This window comes from Leopardus geoffroyi, chromosome A2 (genome assembly GCF_018350155.1).
Source record: "Leopardus geoffroyi isolate Oge1 chromosome A2, O.geoffroyi_Oge1_pat1.0, whole genome shotgun sequence".
Classification (NCBI taxonomy): Eukaryota; Metazoa; Chordata; class Mammalia; order Carnivora; family Felidae; genus Leopardus; species Leopardus geoffroyi.
The window spans coordinates 161954004-161970693 of record NC_059331.1 but is presented as its reverse complement, the minus strand read 5'-3'; the positions used below and the strand labels follow the sequence as shown (position 1 = coordinate 161970693).

The 16690-nt window shown below is 45.0% G+C and overlaps 1 long non-coding RNA gene across 1 annotated transcript; it reads left to right on the top strand.

Annotated features, from left to right (window-relative positions):
- The first annotated feature begins 7757 nt into the window (after positions 1-7757).
- Positions 7758-9005, top strand: LOC123607058. Its single transcript, XR_006716627.1, has 2 exons — positions 7758-8222; positions 8807-9005. It is a non-coding gene; the product is annotated as an uncharacterized LOC123607058 (long non-coding RNA).
- The last annotated feature ends 7685 nt before the right edge of the window (positions 9006-16690 follow it).

The following is a 16690-nucleotide window of genomic DNA, read 5'->3' as shown; positions in this document are numbered from 1 at the left end:
AGACGTGGGCACGTATATCATTAACTAGGGTTTAGTATTTCTTTTTTTTTTTTTTCCTCTTGAGATAAAATTTACATCCAATGAAATGCATAGATCTTAGGTATATTTTTTCATCAATTTTGACAAAGTCCACATGCCTGTGTAACCCAAGCCCTTAATAATTTAGAGCATTACCATCATACCAGAACCTTCCCCTTGTGCTTTTTCCCAGTTAATCCTCACCATCATCTGCCCCTTCCCAAGCAGTTACTGCTCTGACTTTTCCCACTACTGATCAGTTTCATCTGTTCTAGAACTTCATAAAATGGAATCAAAGAGTATATACTCTTTTGTCTGGCTTCCTTTGCTCAGCGTAATGTCTGTGAGAGCCATCTCCTGGTTGTGTGAATATCAGAAGTATTTCTGACCAGCATTCTGGATATATCATAGTTTGCTTATTCATTCTCCCATTAATGGGCACCTTGGTCTGTTTCTAGTTTTTGAATGTTATATATAAAGCTGCTGCGGACATTCTTGTACAAATTTTTTGGTGTGGATATGTGTTCATTTCTCTTGGGTAAATACCTAGGAATGGAATCCACAGTGGGATTTTAAATGGTTTAATTTAGCACTAGATGGTGATGTCACTGTAGCTCAGAATACCTCATGTCTCTACCCCTCCAATCCATCTTATTTTCTCTCTTTTCTTCTTCCTTTCCTACTGATTCCTTTCTTCCACATTCCTATTTTCTTTCTATAAGCCACCTGCTGTCTCTCCTCTTGTCTCTCTTGATAGTATCGTGTTTTATTACTGTTTTCTCATTGTCCCGACAATTCTTCCAGAGAGAGGCAGCATGGTGTCGACGGAAAAAGCCCTGATTCTTGGGCTACATTCAAGATATGCCTGTGCTACTTCTTTATGATTATTATTTTTTAATGTTTATATACTTTTGAGAGGGGGAGGAGGGGCAGAAAAAGACAGAGACATCTAATCCAAAGCAGGCTCCAGGCTCATTGATTATTCAGGGGATCAGGAGGATGATTGGAAGTCCCTTCTCCAGATCCATATTTCTGTGAATCTATGACTGCTTTTTCCAAGGCACAAATCTGGCAGAGAGCCAAGAGAAAATGAGGGCAGGTGAGGATGTCTGGAAAGAGACGGAGAGGGAAAACTAGAAAAACACGTAAACGTCTTTCTTGCTTCTTGGCCAGGAGAAGAGCCACGTATTTATTCTCTGGGACCACGTCGGTCCTGTCCCATAGCTAGATTTCTTTCCTTGCTCCTGGTTTTGGGGTTAGGTACCCCAACTAGCTGAGCCTTTTTCTCTGCTACTGGTTGCTCTCTGTCTTTTCTGTTCTCTTATTAATACATATTATTTCCATGCTCCAGAGATGCTCTTGTACCTTTTGAGACACGACTGCATGTCAATTTATGCCCACAAACCAACAAGGAGTTGGTTCTTCCTTGCCCAGGCTACTATGTGCAATTTAATAAAGGCTTTGTGAACGTGATGCAAATTTTTCTTGTATAATCCAGAGTTAGGACATGAGCGTTAGGAGATTTAGGTCCAAGAAGTGAGAAGGCACCACTGGTGTCAGCCTATATGGGGAGTTTCTCTTGAGTACACGAGGCTGTGCGCTTGAGGTCCTCTCTGCAAAAAGCCCACACCCAGGTGATCTGAACTTTATAGAACAGGCTCAATTCCAAAAATATTATCTGGCTGCTCTCAAATGTACCCCCATACTTATCAGAACGTATATCTCAATTTTTGGCTTAGAAAAGGTGGTCCCCAGGCATGCTGATTGATAACCATTCCAGCATGTGGACTCTTGGGGTTTCCCTCCCTGACGATAATTGGTATGTGCATCATTTCAGTCCTCAGTACTGGACTTAGGGAGAGAAAGGTTGCATGAAGAGAGAAGCTACCAAAGAAAGAGGGAGAGAAACATTAAAAAGAGAAAAAGCAGTGTAGGAGGCGAGGGGGAAATGATAGCGCAATCATGCATAGAAGGTTAAAAAAAAAAAAAGAAAAAAGAAAAGAAAAAAATGGGATGTGTGCAAAGAAAAGAGAATGTCCTCAGTCACAGTATTTTATGTTTAAACAAAATTCCCGACTAATCTCATGCAAAACCCGCTTTGCCCAAAAACAGGTTGAAGAGTAAAACACAAGCCTTGGGCCAGAGCGCCCCCTGGCATACCTCCCTGCAACTGCAGTATGCGTTTTCAGGTCTCTAACGTATTTTGATGTACCCAAAATGTACTCATATTTCACAACAAATACGAATTAATTACAGTTCAAAAGGAGCAGAGCAAGGCTTTCAAATCAGGCTCTAAGCAATCATATTAGTGATTATTTTTGTTTCGATTATACCCATTAAACTCATTGAATTCCAGCTAATTAAGTTACTTACCTCAAAGATAAGGGAATCCTGACATATACTAAAGATGGCATGAGCTCCAGCGTTTAAATAATTATCCCTCTGAGGTCGGGGCTCTTCAGTTCCCTATGTTTGGCTGGTAGATTGACTCTCAAGAGTCATTTGCCTGAAAAGAAAAAGGCATTTAGGCATCTCTAAGGCTGTCAATCTTTTGTTGGATGTGGGGTTAGGAGCACAGCACTGTGACTTTAAGACCCAGGGGTGTGCACCTGTGGGGACTGGACCACACATGGCTTTGAAAAGCTACCCAGCACAGCTGAAAGCTATGCTGTGTCCCTTATCACCGTCATCTAAAACCCTCCTCCAGTGAGAGAGGGAAGACTATGCTCCAGATATACGTAAGAGCCACGTGATGGTTAACCCCCAAGAAGAAAGGCTTCAGAAGATGGACCAAGCAAGCAGAGACTTTCATTTTGCAAACTGAAGAAGTCAGAAGGTTTGAGATGAGGAGGACGATCAAGTAAACGAGGTCAGGATCAAAACCCTCGGGGCCAGGATTTGAGCAGATGAGGGAGGGGGATAGGGCAGGGCACCTTCTTTTGAGAACCCCAGCTAGCAAGGCTGGTGGGCTGGGGCAGAGGGTATGCAGCTGCAAACATGAACTGGGAGAATCTTAAAAAGCTGGAAACATCTGCCCATGTGGCCTTTGAACTCAAGCTTGAGTGTCGAGACAACCACTTCCCCCGCTATGCTCCACCGTAATTAGTTAGCCCACATCCTTGCCTAAGCCCAAGAATATCTATCCAGAAATCTATTTGAAAAAGAGACCCTTTTAATTTATTTAAAAAAAAGAGAGAGAAGCTTTTAGTTTAGTTTTTTTTTTTTTTTTTAAAGACTGACAACTACGAGCCTGTCATACTATTGGTGTGGGCTACCCCCTGGGAAGAGATGGCCACCTGTGCAGGGCAGTGTCCTGTGGTTGAGAGCAATTCCCAAAGAAGGACACAGCTGCAAGCCCTCAGCAGCTCATCCTTCCAGCAGCTGGAGGATAGATGCACGGGCTCTGAAGAGGGAACCTGAGTGAGTGCTGCAGTATCCGTTACAGTCCGCCCCTTGAGCTGCTCAGCTCTGTTCCCTTTTTTAAAAAAATATTTTTTCAATTATATTGTTGAGAGAGAGAGAGAGAGAGAGAGCAAGTGTGAGCAGGGGAGGGGCAGACAAAGAGGGAGATGAGGATCTGAAGTGGGCTCTGTGCTGACAACAGAGAGCCTGATGCAGGCTTGAACTCACAACCCGGGAGATCATGACCTGAGCCAAAGTCGATGCTCAGCCAATGGAGCCACTCAGGAGCCCCAGCTCCATTCCCTTCTTAAGGCAACTTTGACTTATCTAGGAATAGCTCCTCTAGAATTCCGGTCAGTCTTATTTCCTGGGAACTTATAAGGGAAGAGTTAGTAGTATGAACTACAGTGCCTGATGTTATAGTTGATCGCAAGGCTATAACTGATGCTCATCACTCCTCTCCCCTGCAACCCATTATAGATTTCTCTGTCCCTGGGCCAGCACTCCTATTGATCTAATGGTTTGTTCAGTTAGGTGATCCTGACTCATCCCTGAAGAGTGCAAGCCTCTGGTTACCCTGTTCTTCACAGACTGTGTCTACTCTACTTGCCACTTTACCTCTAAAACTCAGCGTAGGGCACTAAGAGATGTCCTAGTGGGTCACCTAAGTGTCAGACATTCGGTACATATATGTAGCAGCAGACCTACCCACCTACCTACTTCCTACAGATGACCAGAGACAACTTTCTATGAATGCATCAGTTTATCTCTTCGTCTGTTGATGGACATTTAGGTTGTCTTAATTTTTTTCTTTTTCTTTTTTTTTTTGGTTATTATGAACATTCATGTCCAAATGTTTTTGCAAGGATGAGGCTCAGGAATCTGTATTTTTAATGAGTAACACCAGGTGATTCTTAGGCACACTCAAGTGTGATAATCTGTCTGTTAGAACGTATCCTGACTTTCTGCGGAGGTGACTCAAGGAGACCTAGCCCCACATGTTGGGTCTGACTCCGGGGCCACATTTTCTTGTAGACCTGGATCCCAATTTAACTAACTTCCAGTTTGTTCCTGAAACTGTTCCTAACTTCCAGTTTGTACCTTGAAACCAGAACATGGGAATTAGGTGCTGGGTCTGGCTCTGAGTTTTTTGGTGATCAAGATGAAAAGCAGTTATGTTCTGGCACAGAATGGTTCTGGAAGCAATCAAACCACACCAATGTCTTAGAAGAAGCCAAGCAGGTCCCATCCCTTAACTCCTAAGGAATTTTCTGGCCGACAGATGTGGTGGACCAATCCTGAATAACATCCCTGTGTAAATGCAATCATGGGTGATCAGTGAGGTGAATAATAATTTGCAAAGCCCACAGCTTTTAAGTTGGCCAGACCTGAGTTTGAGTTGTAACTTGAATCCCTTTTATTAGTTGGGTAATCTCCGGCAAGTTATCCTTCCTGAACCAGTACCATTTGTTATTATTAAAAAATTGTGGGGGCGCCTGGGTGGCGCAGTCGGTTAAGCGTCCGACTTCAGCCAGGTCACGATCTCGCGGTCCGGGAGTTCGAGCCCCGCGTCGGGCTCTGGGCTGAAGGCTCAGAGCCTGGAGCCTGTTTCCGATTCTGTGTCTCCCTCTCTCTCTGCCCCTCCCCCGTTCATGCTCTGTCTCTCTCTGTCCCAAAAATAAATAAACGTTGAAAAAAAAAATTTAAATAAAAAAAAAATTGTGTAAGTAATCAATTTCCATTATAAATGGTTCCAGGAATGTAGAAATACAGAAAATAGAAAATTCTCCTCTTACCACTTTCATCTTCCTTTACTTCCCCAAGCCTGCTCCCCTTGCCTGAGGCAATCACCATTGACAGCTGATATGTGACCTTTACAGCCTTTTAATGAGCAATTGTATTTTACATAATACATTATTCTGTAAATTGCTCCTTTTGCTGAAGGTCAGTATGGGTCTACCTCATTTATTTTTAAGATTGCTTAGTATGTCATAATATGGATATACCCTAATTTATTTAACAACTTCCCTTTTGATGACTCATAGACTGTCCTTCTTCCCTTCATTCCTCCCTCTCTTCTTTCCTCCCTCCTTTCCTTCCATCCTTCCTTCCTTCCCTCCCTTCTTTCTCCTTTGCCAATATAAACATTCTGTACTAAGCAGCAAACCTTTCTTTAGAATAGACTCTAACAGAGAATTAACTGAGTCAAAGGATATGTATATTTCAGATTTGGATTGACTCTGTACAACTGCCCTCCCAAACAACTTTACTAATTTATACTTGGGGAAAGTTATTTAATTTCTGGCCCCTTTCTTTCCTCCACTACAAAAATTATAAACAGTAAAACCTACTACACAGGATGGGCGAGGTGATTAAATGAGAAAAACCAGTGTAAAAACAGCACTTGCAATGTAGATGGTTATCTGTATGCTTTAGAATCAGGTAGAAAAAAAGTTTTTTTTTTTTTTTTCTGTAACTTTAACTTCTAGCACTTGTGCAGACTGAGGATGGTCACAAGTCTCCTCATGGGATGTCTTCATATTTGATACATTACAGAGGGTTACTATTTAAAAGGTTATCCAAAACTTGGTGGTGTGAGTTTTTTTTTTTTTTTTTTTTAACGTTTATTTATTTTTGAGACAGAGAGAGACAGAGCATGAACGGGGGAGGGACAGAGATAGAGGGAGACACAGAATCGGAAGCAGGCTCCAGGCTCTGAGCCATCAGCCCAGAGCCCGACACGGGGCTCGAACTCACAGACCACGAGATCGTGACCTGAGCTGAAGTCGGACGCTTAACAGACTGAGCCACCCAGGCGCCCTTGAGTTTTTTATTGTTATGCTAGGACATCACTTAGTAAGCCTAAGGATCATTTGACTCTCAGCAAATGTAACTTTATTTAACTTACTATTTACTAAAGAATAGGGCCCAGACATTTTGCAACACAAGTTAGAAGTTAATATGTAAGAAATGAGTAAGATAAAGAATCAGTTTTCTGCAAGAACAATGCAAATGATTTCTCGTCGCTATTGAAATTAACCATGGAGATGATAGTTTATTGCCCTGTGATACTGACGAATTGACATCGATATTAATGAATTTTGTATCTAATTCAACACTTGAATTTTTAATGTTTATTTATTTGTTTATTTTTGAGAGAGAGAGCGTGCACGTGTGCGCGCACGCACAAGTGGGGGATGGGCAGAGAGAGAGGGAGACACAGAGTCTGAAGCAGGCTCCAGGCTCTGAACTGTCAGCTAAGAGCCAGACGCGGGGCTTGAATCTGTGAACCGTGAGCCCATGACCTAAGCCGAAGTTGGGTGCTCAACCAAGTGAGCTACCCAGGTACCCCTCTAATTCAACACTTTTATTCTACTGTTTTCTTTTTTAAAGTTAATTCATTTATTTTGAAAGACAGGGAGTGAGGGGGGGGGAGAGAGAGAGAGAGAGAGAGAGAGAGAGAGAGAATCCCAAGCAGACTCCTCACTGTCAACGCAGAACTCCAAGTGCCGTTCGATCTGACAAACTGTGAGATCATGACCTGAGCCGAAATCAAGACTCGGGTGCTTAACGGACTAAGCCACCCAGGTGCCCTGGTCTTTTTTTCTTTAGTGGACTGTATATACATCCATTTCTTGTGTCTGCCTTGGAATCATTCTGTTGGTTCCCTCAGGAGTGAGCTAAGTGAAACTCTGACATATGCTCCCCGTATATGCCTTTTGGCACTTTGAGAATTACACATTTGAATGTACTCAAGATGACACCGGGCTACTATCTTCACTCCTGGCAGATGGGTCTCGTCTTTGGGGCTTCCATTCTTTTGCCTTCTTCTGAGTCCTCCCCGTTCTCCGTGGCTCTGTAGAGGAATCACACACAGGGCACAAGTCAGGAGAGAGGTTCTCCTGCATCACTCCCCTGGTCCTCAGCTTAGATTTCATCTCCTCTGGAAACGGACCATTATCCTTCTATCTGATCTCACGCCCCACAACCTCCCCCGGGCAATGTATTCACCAACTGTCCTGAAATTGCTTATTTACTCATCTGTTTCCTTCTCGGTGACTTCCGTGGGAGCACAGACTCTATTTGGTTTGACTTTTTTTATCCTCGGCTTTCAGCACAGTGTCCAGCTGTAGGTACTCACCCAGTATTTTAACGAGTGAATCATGGGATGAGTATTAACCTCTTTGTATTTCAAGGGTAGCTACCGCTTCCTTACGTGTAATTTATTGTTCTAACAAGTGATGCCAATCTTTAGCTTGTGGGGTTCTCACAGCTCTTCCTTTGGGGGTTGTGGTGGTGCATGTTTGTGCATAACAACGTCTCCGCCTTACATTCATCGCTTCTGCTCTCCTCTCTACTCTTTTCAGAGCACGGCTCCTTTAAGTCCAGGAGAAGCTGGTTTGCAGAGGAAGTCCGACCAGACACTGAGCAGAGTGAATGGCTGTGCCGATCTAGCCACACCTATTTCACATGTTTCTTTAGTGTCTTTCAGCTTGCCTATTCGTCCATCCCTGCCTGATTTGTTCTTAGATTTGCCCCCAAGATGCTGGTCTTGGCTTGTCCTAGTTTGAACTTGGTGTCTCTGGCGATTGACTCACGTTCTGACCTCCACCCATCCCCAATTCTGCTTTTCTACTCTTTGGCGTCTCCAAGCACCTGACCTCAGCTCAACCTGCCTCTGGCCTTGTTTCTCCTGCCTGACACCAACAGCTGGAAAGAACCCTGCCCTTCTATGAGGAGAGAGATGAGGCTCAGTGTGGTTTACCGGAAATAGAGCTTGCATTATGGGAGGGAACAAACAGGTACATAGTGTTGTAGAAGGGAGCCTTGGAAGTTAGCATCGGCGTTGTTTTCACGATCCTTTTCTTCCGTTTCTGCTTTTGTTATGAAATATGTGTTTTGCCAATACGGAATGGAATATTCCAGAAGTAAGGAGGGGGTGGGGGACCCTGGTTGCCTGTCAGTAATTAAAGTAAAACTGCTGTAGTTTTCATTTCTTTTCTAACTTCCTGCCTAAAGGAGGGAAAACTTTACAGTTTGGAAAAAATTTAGGCCGAGCGTGTTGAACTGGTGCTGAGCGGAACTTCATTCCATATTATTCCATAATATTTTCACAGATACTTTAGAAGAATATGTTCAGAAGTTACAGCAACTCTGGCTTTGGACAATTGGAAAATGGCCACTTTGAAACCGTGAAAGCTAGTTGGTAGCTTTTTATTAACATGGGGCTTAGCCCAGTTGTTCCTTAAACAAGAAGCCTCCAGAGGATGTATTTTGCAGAATGAGATCTGCTAACGAGACAGGAAAGCCTCTTCGTGCTTGCTTATAACTCTTTAAAAGTGGCTCTTTGCAAGTGCCCGGGTTTTGTTTTTGTTTTTGTTTTCAGTCTCCAGGTGAGAAATTATGGGAACTGTCACACCAAATCAGCTGGTCGCCCTTATGTCATGGGATCCGGACCAGGAGAAGAAGGCTGGCCGGGCGGAGTGCATGTGATCAGCGTGTGACAGGCCGTGCATCCAGCATCCTGATGGCACCGGCTCTCCTGGCCCAAATAACCACAAAAAGGAACAGATTTCAGACAGGCAGTTTTACAGCATCCCTGTGGTTACTTTGCCAACTTCCAGCCACTTCTTTCTCTAGCACTGAGCCAAAGAGACACGTAACCATTATCAAAATGTGCTGAATATATAGGTCACTCCGTTTCTTTTAGTTATCTTTAATCTGAGGTGTATCGATTTACCTTTCCACACCAATCCACTCAATTTACGTTTAGCTCAAGCTTTCAAATTAATTGCATCCTGAATTTAAAAAACAAAACAAAACAAAACAGCTTAGGGAGGTGAAGACTGTTAAAAGGGTGTTGTCTCTTCTCTGTCGCTGGAAAGATTGAGATGACCGGCTTTTCCAGAGAGCCTTTATTTTATTTATTTTTTTTTTTCAACGTTTATTTATTTTTGGGACAGAGAGAGACAGAGCATGAACGGGGGAGGGGCAGAGAGAGAGGGAGACACAGAATCGGAAACAGGCTCCAGGCTCTGAGCCATCAGCCCAGAGCCCGACGCGGGGCTCGAACTCCCGGACCGCGAGATCGTGACCTGGCTGAAGTCGGACGCTTAGCCGACTGCGCCACCCAGGCGCCCCTCCAGAGAGCCTTTAAAAGGTTTTTCGTTGTAGCCACGGCCAGTTGTGATATTCGCCCCAAACCCTCATCTGTAGCAGCACACCCGCTGCGAATGTTTCATTTTCTGTGGTTTTTATTTAAAATTTCTCCATCACGTTTTACGAGAAGCAAAAGGAATCCCTTCGGAGAGGGAGGTTTGGTCGTCTTTTTCACTGGCTGATTTCTCTCCCGTGTGGCTGCGCTTTCAGGGCTATACCACGCTGTCCACACAGTAGTAAAAACCAGAGAGATGTGGGTCACCACAGGAGCGGGCTTGCTTGTCAAGGGACGCAGCTTTTTGGAGATGTAGGCTTTTCAGTGCTGATAACCAACCCTGTGGGAAATTCCTTCTGTGAGGAATGCATTTTGAAAATCTGCAGACCCAGATGTAGGGCCAGAATGGCACAATCACGACATTTCGAGGTGTAACTCTCTAAACCTTTTTCTTGAGTCTCAGAATTTATTTCACTGGCTAATTTATTTTTAATTTTGTATTATTTTTTAGGGAGTGGAAGCATGAGTGGGGGAGATGGGCAGAGGAAGAGAGAGACAGAATCCTAAGCAGGTTCCACGCTCCATGCGGAGCCCAAAGTGGGGCTTGACCCACGACCCTGGGATCATGACCTGAGCCGGAATCAAGAGTCGGTTGCTTAGCCGACTGAGCCACCCAGGCGCCCCTCGCTTATTATTTTAAAAATAGAGTCTTCCTGTAGTCAGCAGCAATATATTATTCGCTTAAAAATTTGTTAAGAGGGTAGATCTTGTTAAATGTTCCTGCCGCAATGAAGTTAAAAAAGTCTTCAAAATTTTTTATCTTTTCACTTTTATTAAACATTGGATGTATTCTGATTATTCTAGACAAACAATTTTGGAATAAACTGATTCCTCATCACTTCACACTAAGGTCAGAACATTCACTTTTTTTTTTTTAAAGGTGAGACTATTCATAAAATAAGTTCCTAGAAGGGGGGGCGCCTGGCTGGTTCAGTGGGTGGAGCACGTGACTCTTGACCTCGGGGTTGTGAGTTTGAGTCCCACGTTGGGTGTAGAGACTACTTAAAAATAAAATCTTTAAAGAAAAGTTCCTAGAAGTAGAACTACTGAAACAAAATGTACATGCACTTATAATTTTTATAGAGACCACCAAATTACCCTCCCAAGGGGTTTTACCAGTTTATTGTTGTACCAGCAATGCACGAGAAGGTCTGTTTGCTGATGGCCTTGGCAACAGCGTGTGTTAACAAACTCTGATTTTTGCCAAACTGATCGGTAAGAGTGATGTTTCAATGTAGGGTTTTTTTTGTTTTGTTTTGTTTTTTTGTTTTTAAGATTTTAAGTAATCTCTACACCCAACGTGGGGCTCGAACCTATAACCCTGAGGTCAAGAGAAGCATTCTCTGACTGAGCCAGTCAGGCACCCCTCAATGTAGTTTTAACTGGCATATGTATTTTATGAGTGAGGCTGAACATCTTTTATGTCTTTTTTTTGAAGCATTTATTCATGTTTGAGAGAGAGAGAGAGAGCGAGTGAGCACACACGAGTGTGAGTAGGGGAGGGGCAGAGAGAGAAGGAGACACAGAATCTGAAGCAGGCTCCAGGCTCCGAGTCGTCAGCACAGAGCCTGATGTGGCACTTGATCTCACGAAACGTGAGATCTTGGTTCGTGAGATCATGACCTGAGCCAAAGTTGGACATTTAACCGACTGAGCCATCCAGGCACCCCATGAACATCTTGTATGTGTCTGAAAGCAATCTGCATTTTGTCTTTTGTAAACTCTCCATTCCTATATTTTGTCAATTCCTTTTATTGAGTTGTTGATTTTTTTAAACATTAATTTAACGTTAATATATAGGTGGTTCAAGGGAGTGGAATCAGGCAGGCAGAAAACCCCAGGGCACTCAGGGGTTGGTAGGTCAAAGGCGGAGAGCAGTGGGGAGTCAGGGAATCTCCAGGAGCCGCAAGGCAAGTTCAGAGGAGGCCGGGCTAGAAGTCAGCAGTCAGGTGAGCCAGCCGCTAGTAGACCGGACCGCAGCCTGGACGACAGACGTGTGAACGCGGACAAAGAGACGGGGCAGCTCCAGACGGAAAGCTAGATCGACGCTCAGTTACTCCAACCAGGAAGCTTCAGCTGACACTTTCTACTAGAGGAGAAGCCAGTTGGAGGGCTTTGGTGGCAGTGGGGGACTCCGGGGAGCCAGCAGGCAGCCGCGGAGCTGGGGGGGAGAGGGCAGCCCGTGGGGCAGATGCTCACCCACCCCATCCAGGGGTGTCTCGCTCTTCCCTGGCAGCATGAGGGGTCTGTTTCTGGACAGGGAGGGTCTGGGGCTAAGCGGGTTTGGTTGAGCCCCGAGTGCCGGTGATAGCTCCAAGGAACGTCTCCATCTCCTTGAGACGTGGCGGGGGCCTTCATCAGGGGCCACAATGCCCCAAACTGGCTCGGTTTAGAAAAGGATTGGGGCAGATTCTTGGAGTATTCATTCATTGTATTTTTATCTTGAAAAATTTCACACTTACAGAAGAGTTTCAAGAAGAATATGACAAACTCCTTTATGTTAAAAAAGATTTTATTAGTATTGTTATTATTTTGTTTTATTTTTTTAGAGAGAGAGCATGAGCGGGGGAGGGGCAGAGGGAGAGGAAGAGAGAGAAAGTGAAGCAGGCTTCATCCTCAGCATATCCACGCTCAGGCTCAATCTCACGACCCTGAGATCATGACCTGAGCCCAAATCAAGAGTCGGACGCTTTAACCGACTGGGCCACCCAGGCGCCCCTTTCTTCCTTTCTTATTGTAGCTTGCTCCCCTCCCCCCGACGGAAGGGAGCAAAATGTCCACCTCGCCATGCTAGTGACTACACTGGCTCTTCTCCTTCAAACCCTGTCTCCATCTCCCATGGTTCTCCATCGGGTTCGGTGGCCCCAGTGGCTGGCTTTTATGAACTGCGTCAACCAGGTCCCCTTGCTTCTGACCCTTAGTTGGGTTCAACTAAAAGAAGGAATGCGCTGGAGACCACAGAGCGGAAGGAAACAGACTTGGAGGCATTATGCCTCCAGTCCCCTCCTTGTCACCCCGTAGGCTGGCAGTGGCCACATTCCTTTACTAAAAGTCACGGCTTCCCGCGCGCAGCCCTTCCCTACAACTCGTTTCCAGCGACAGTTCTCCCTGTTCACCGAGTTGAGTTAGCAGCTTCCCAGCAGGACCAGCTGTGGATGCTTTGTCATCATTTGTCGGTTTCCCTCCACACTGTCAACACCTTCATATAAAAGTCCTTTCCTTAAACTCCCCAGAGTCACCTCTTTGGAGTAGCCCATCTGCTTCCCGCCAGGATGGTGAATAACAGAGAGAACTTCATAGTCAACTGAAGTTGGCCACTGATTTTTTTTTTTAATCTCCTTTGTCCACTGTTTTCGTATATCTTGGTTCTAAGTGTCTTGTTTCCTCATCTCCAAAGGGTCACATCCATAATACATTTCCCAGGGCGCCTGGTTGGCTCACGGCAGAGCATGTGACTCTTGATCTCGGGGTTGTAAGTTGGAGCCCCGTGTTGGATGTAGAGATTACTTAAAAATAAAATCTTAAAAAGTAATAATAATAATAATAATAATAATTAAGTTCCCAGCAGACCTATAAGTTCCTCTTCCCCGAGGAACTAGATATATCTTTCAAAATGTTGGAATTGCACCAGAGACAAAAGAAAAAATAGATAAAAATTAGACTTCATCAAAACTGCTGCAAAGAGTATCATCAAGAAAGTGAAAAGACAACCCACGGGACCGGAAACAATGGGAAAGGATATGAACAGACATTTCTCCAAAAGAGATATACAAATGGCTCGTAAGTACGTGAAAATATACTCGACATCATTAGCCTTTGGGATATGCACATCAAAGCCGCCATGAGATTACCACTTCATACCCACTAAGATGGTGATAATAAAAAGATAACAAGCGTTGGGGAGGATGTGGAGAAACTGGAACCCTCATGCACTGCCGGTGGAATGCAGAAAGGTGCCAGGCACTTTGCCACTTCCTCAAAATGGTAACCATAGAGTTACCATAGGACCCAGCAATTCCCCTTCTGGGTGTACATCCAAGACAAATGAAAATATGTGTTCACACAAACACCGGTACACAAATGTTCGTAGGGGCATTATTCATAATAGCCAGAAAGTAGAAACAACCCAGATGTCCACAACTAACGAATGGATACACAGAATGTGCTGTGTAATACACATGTCAACACAGACGAACCTTGAAGACAGGATAAGCAAAAGGATTCAGTCACAAAAGACCACATATCGTATGATTCCATTCATATGAAATGTCCAGAACAACCTAATCCATAGAGATGGAAAGTGGATTAGTGATTACCTTGGGAGTCTTGGGGGTAAATAGGGAGTAACTGCTAATAGATACAGGCTTTCTTTTTGGGGTGATGAAAAGTTCTAAAATTAACCGGATGATGGTCGCACATTTCTGTGAATATCCTCTACTCTGTCCTCCAATTACCTCCCCTCTTCTGAGTAACCCTTGGAAGCCTGGGAGGAGAGCAGATGACTCATCCCTAAACATAAATTCTGAAGGGTGTGGGAACTTATGAGCTTAAGAAAATCTCAGGGATCCTCTGAAACTTCCCCCAAATTAAGACTTGGAGGGCTTGCTTCTTTCTAGCACGCCTGGTATTTCCTAATTCTTCAAAGATCCAGCATGAAACAGAACTGATCACAAGCTTTTTTTTGCCAGAGTGTCTTCTGTTAGGATAAAAGAAAAACACCTTTTAACGACCTCCCACAGCATCTCATTAACATCCTGCTCCTCTTCTTTGTATTCATGGTAACTGCTGTTACTGCGTGAACTTATGGCGACTTTAACAAAAGAGGAGTTCGGTAACTGAGCTCATATAGCGAAACTTGTTTATGCAAATAACATTCCTGAGCTAGCCTGGTGCTGTAGAAAGACAAGCCAGGGGCCTCAGTAGTTATGTGACCTTGGGGAAATCACTCAGCACAAATAGCTCCAGAAAATCAGAGCCTCCACCTAGAGTATCTCTGGGGAACTCCCAACTCAAGAAAAAAAAAAAAAATCTAGCAACTTGAGCATTCATATCATCCACCTTTACCTAAAAATTGCAAATACTGTTGGGCAATGAAGCAGCAGGTTTGCCCTAAAATTATTATTGTCCACATCACCCCACATCTTCAGGATGAAAGATTTCCATGAAATCTTTTTATGGAAAATCCTAAAGCTCTACGCCGATCGAAATGCATTTGCACCCACAGAAATCGGAGTGGTGAGTGAACACAGGTGTGTGCACAGTAACTGATGAGGAACCAGGCTGTAAGGGACAGAAAGGTTCCACAGGGCCAGGACAGACATGTTTCCCTGACCGTCGTCGGCCAGGTGTGTCCCCAGCGATGGGACCCTAGAGTTTATACTTGAATCGCACTGGAATTCACCTGTTACTGAATTCACAGCTGTAATTCACCTGTTACTGGTAACAGCTGTCTCTGTCAGCCGTTACGTAAAAGACGCCATGCAACCATCCTGCCATGAAGAAAGCTGTGGAATACTTTAAGTTTGGGGGTGGGGGTTAGATTTATCAGAGTTTTAGGGCGGGCTAAGCTAGAATACAGCAAAACCAGAGACAGCCAGAGACATTCCCAGAAACGTGTCCACAGCCTAAAGAAAAGAAAAAATGGTATTATCACAACCCAAGGCTGGGGCAGTTGCCAGCTCAAGGACCTCGCGGAGACTCAACGGGAGCGACTTGGTGACCAACTGGATACGGGCGAGAGCACAAGGCTCTAGAATATCTCCAAGGTTCCTGGTTCTTCACATCATGAGGATGTTGACAGCCTTAACCAAAGAGGAAAGTAAAGGTATGGGACCGGTTATCAGGAGGGAGGAAATTCATTCCGTTTCAAAGCTGTAGATTAACAAGAGGCTCTGGCCTGCCTGATCCTCCCACCCAATTCATGTCCCATCGGAACATCTGACTCCCAGCGCTTTTGTGAGTGAAGGTGTCCTGACATTCAACCTGGGAGCTTGGCTCTACTACTCCGCATTCAGAACCTGAGCTGTTCTCCTGTTCGTTAATATCAGGCTATGCGGACCCTTACTGCCTGACCTCCGGATCTTCAATCTAAATGCATCCTCAAGAGGTTGTTTGTATTCCAAGTAAAGCTCCTTTGGGCCGTGCAACAGACACGTGCTGATCACCTGCTCCGTTTCAAGGTATCGTGGGGGGGGGGGGGAGGGTGCTGATCACCTGCTCTGTTTCAAGGTATCCTGGGCGGGGGGGCGGGGAGGTGGCGTTCACAGACGCGAGGGGAAGGGAGTCCCGCCCTCAAGGAGTTCACAAGCTGATGGATGTTTTGATCAACTCTTTGAGATTCCCTGGGAAAGGCAGCTCTTCGAACAGCCCACCGCCCCTCGCCTTTACTTGGTGGCTCTTCAAAAAGTAGGTCAAACAAACGCTGCGTGTCGAGTGACTTCTAAATGAGTATAGTGCGTCTTGGGTGCTCACATTCCACGGCATAATTACGCAGTCTTGAGCCTGCTGCCACACGCCCAGAGGGCAGAGTGGAGGGCCACCCGGCTGACGCTCGGGGCAGGGCTGTGCGGACAGGCCGAGCAAGCGTCATTCAGCATTGGCTGGGAAAGAGGTGACCGAGGGGCGCCTGCGTGGCTCAGTCGGTTAAGCGTCACGTCACGATCCGGCCCCTCTTCGGGTTCTGTGCTGATAGTGCAGAGCCTGGGGCCTGCTTCACATTCTTTGCCTCTCTCTCCCTCTCTCTCTCTGCCTCTCCCCTACTTGTGCTCTCTTTCGCTCTCTCTCTCAAAAATAAATAAATAAACATTAAAAAAAAAAAAAAGAAGAAAAAGAAACACATGAAGGAAAGGCTGAGAGAAGAGACCCAGGACCGGCAACACGGCATCCCCATGTTTGGGGGTCCACCGGTTTCAGCTGCAGAACCCCCCCCATGGATGAAACTGTCCCTAAAAGGAGAGTGGATTGTGCAGTGAGGGAACATTGTTGCTCCTGTTTATGTAAAACAGGGAAGGGGATAGAATTCGTAGGCACGTAGAAGCTGCATGGATGGGGTCGCCT